The following is a 3,919-nucleotide window of genomic DNA, read 5'->3' as shown; positions in this document are numbered from 1 at the left end:
AATCATGAATTTCTTAAATTCCGCTAAAGATAAAACCCCAGTTACTCGCCAAAGAGGGGTCTATCAAATACCCTGTGATTGTGGAAATTACTATGTTGGCAGGACACATCAGAACCTAGAACAAGAACTAAGAGCACACATGGCACTTGTGACGAGGCCGTAAAAGTCAAGAGCTCATATGGTATGAGCTCAAGGAAAATTCTAAGAATCAATAGATTGATTTAAAAAGAAAATCAGAGGCTTAATGACGGTCGGCATTTAAAATAAGAGCTCTGAGCCAAGACGTCCTTCTAAATATCAAAACTCATTAAGATCTGATCACCCACTCGTAAGTTATAAATACCTCATTCTTTCTAATTTTTTCTCCCTTCAGCCCCCAAGATGGTCAAATCAGGGAAAACGACTTTATCAAGTCAATTTGTGCAGCTCCCCGACACACCTACCAATTTTCATCGTCCTAGCACGTCCAGAAGCACCGAACTCACCAAAGCACTGAATCCCACCCCTTAACTCTCCCAAAGAGAGCGGATCCATTACGGTTTTGTCTATCACATATCTACGACATTTACTTATTCTACCCACCAAGTTTTATTTCGTTTTCTTCAGTCTAAGCGTTTTCCAAGATTTCCGATTTCCCCATCCAACTCTTCCAAATGTCAACAGATCTGATCGGGATTTGAACTAAGAGCTCTGAGACATGAGTTCCTTCTAAAGATCAAATTTCAGTAGGATTCGGGCACCCGTTCTGAAGTTAAAAATACCTCAATTTTTCCAATTAAAACCCCTCAGCTCCTCCAAAGAGAACAGATCCATTCCAATTATGTCAATCACGTATCTAGAACCTGTTTTTATTCTTCCCATCAAGTTTCATCCCGATCTCTCCACTCTAAACGTTTACCAATATTTCTGTATCCCCCCTCCAACCTCATCTGTCCCCAGATCCAATTCGAATTGAAAATGGAGCATCTGACACATAAGTTTCTTCTATATATCAAATTTCATTAAGATCCGATCACCCATTCGTAAGATAAAGATACCTCAATTTTCACTTTATCCAAGAATTCCAGCTTCCCCCTCCAACTCACTCCCAATGTCACCAGATCTGGTCGGGATTTAAACTGAGAGCTCCCTTCTAATTATCGAATTTCATTAAGATCTGATAACCCGTTCGTAAGTTACAAATATCTTATTTTTTCTATTTTTTTTTAATTACTCCCCCCCCCCCAGACTCTATCAAAGAGAGCAGATCCGGTCCGGTTATGTCAGTCACGCATCATGGACATGATTTTATTCTTCCCACTAAGTTTCATCCTGATCTCTCCGCTTTAAGTGATTTCCAAGATTTTATACTCCTCCTCACCCCCCCCCCCCCAATGACGCTGGATCCTATATGGATTTAAAATCAGAAATATGAGTTACGAGGTCTTTCTAAATATGAAATTTCATTAAGATCCGATCACTCCTTCGTATGTTAAAAATACCTTATTTTTTCTAATTCTTCAAAATTAAACCCCCCCCCCCCTCAGCTCCCCTAAATAGAGCAGATCCATTCAGGTTATGTCAATCACGTATCTAGGACTTCTGCTTATTTTTACCACCAAGTTTCATCCCGATCCCTCCACTGTAAACGTTTTTCAAGATTTTAGGTCCCCCCCTAAACTCCTTTCATTTCCTAGATTTTCCAAATAAATATACTCAATTATTTCTGTGTTACACCTTTTTGATAATCCATAGACAGATAACGTGTTTCGATTTAGTTTGAAACTCTACTCAACATTCTCTTATTGGCTTACCTGAATGCCCTTCGTCTTCTCGGAAAGTAAAGTTCAAATATGTATACCTGTTTCATTTAAAATATACTATGTGTAAACAACAAAAGCATTGCCTAACTTACAGCCCTTGTCCTGAGGACTGCAGGGAGAATGACATCCCAAAAGACATTATTACTGGACTTTTGAACAAAGTTGAAGAAAATAGATCTCTTAAAATTCCGATGGGATAGATTTTTGGGGATGATGGGCTTGGATGGGGGGCTGATTACCCTCCGTTCATTTTTGACTCTTAAAAAGGGGACTAAAACTTCCAACTTGCAATCAAATGAGGTTCATTTCAGGTTTATACTACTACCCGTTCCATAAGAACTTTTAATGCCCATGGGCTCTTGGGGAATATGTTCATCCTAAAAATATTGTTATATGATCTGTGGATTATTTGTAATAAAATGGCTATCTCACAATTTTAATTGAATACGTTTCAGGAAAAAAGAATGTCAGGGATACGGGGCTAGTTGCTCTCCATCATGTTTGAATCTTAAAAGGGAACTGGAACTATACATTTTCAATCAAAAGAGACTCTTCTAAAGTTCCCAAGACCACCCCTTCCATTAAGACCTTATATGCCCCTGGGACATAATTTACAACCCTTACCCCCAGACTCTTGGGGATTCTGCAACCTTATAGGCTTTATTATATGATCCTCGGACTAATTTCGAACATATGGCTTCAAAATTTCTATTGGACATATTTGTGTAAATTCGACGTGGGGAGGAGGGTGGATCACTTCGACTCATAAAAAGGGCAGTAGAACATTTGATTTCCAATCAAATAAGCCCCCTCTGGAGTTTTTATGAGCCAGATTTGCATGTAAGCCTCATATGCCCTTGGGGCATATCTTACAACCCTTGCACTGAGGGCTGGGGAGAGAGTGTCATCCTCTTAGGCATAATATCTAGACCGTTCAACTACGCTGAACAAAATGACAATCTCAAAATTTGGATTAGATTTCTTGGGAACTGATGGGTGTTTAAGGGGAGGGGGGCTTGTTGCCCTTAATTCACTTTTGTCTATTGACAAAGTTACCAGCCCTTTCATTTTCCAATCTTATGAAAAATTCTCGAAATTTCTACGACAACAAATGGCCATCTCGATATTTCTATCAGATGCATTTTGGGAAAAGTTGAGGTTTAGGGGGCGAGGGGGTGGGTATCCACCCACTGAATCTCAAAAAGTGCAGTAAAACATCTGAATACCATTGCAATGATTGACCTTCAAAATTTATACGATCATCCTTCTAAGAAAAAAAAGATATTACATTGAGCCCGTATCGCTCCTTATTTAAGCAGCGCTATTGTGCTGCCTACGAGGAAATTTTGAAAAATTAATTTAGTTTTAGATTCTAGTCATTTTTTACTTTTGTCTTATTCTATGCAGAAAACGCCTAGTTTTACAAAAGTGGAATATTCGTTTGATTTTTGCTCTCCTTGTTTTCCAATACTAGCCAAAGCCCCGTCTGTCCCTTTCAGATTCTTTTCTTTGTTTCATCTGACTTTAAAAGTAGTTAAGGCAAAGGGTATGGAAAGAGTCTTTGAAGTAATGATGATACTATATGAACTTACATGCCCGATTGATTAATACATTTTTGTTTGCAGTTGTACTTGACTTTAACTAATTTATGTTGTATTATTTTTTGAATGTTTTGGATTTTTTTTATCTAGGTCTCTGAAATTATCTACATAGGCAAAGTCTATGAACCATTCTCCCTCTCTTTTGTTTCCATGGTCTTGCCTTTGGAAAATTCCTTAGTACAAGTTCCGTAAAAAAAATCAAATTGTTTTTGGAAGGACTTTCCAAGCCATAAAACTGCAGTAAAAGGCCGTGAAATACCTAACTTGAAATACCTAGTGAATACCTAGTGAATATACCTAGTAAATATACTGTGAAATACCTAGCTTAAAAACAAATATCAATACATCAATTCCTCCTTACCTCCTTACCTCCTACCTCCCTACCTCCTACAAAATGCAATGTAATTCCGTGAAGCCATCAGTATTTTTTCTATAAAAGAAAATAAAACAAATACAGAAAGTAAGGAGTTCATTAACAATTTATGAAGGTAACTAAAATGTTTACTGCACAACAAG

This window comes from Artemia franciscana, chromosome 3 (genome assembly GCF_032884065.1).
Source record: "Artemia franciscana chromosome 3, ASM3288406v1, whole genome shotgun sequence".
Taxonomy (NCBI): Eukaryota; Metazoa; Arthropoda; class Branchiopoda; order Anostraca; family Artemiidae; genus Artemia; species Artemia franciscana.
This window is presented reverse-complemented; position numbering follows the sequence as displayed.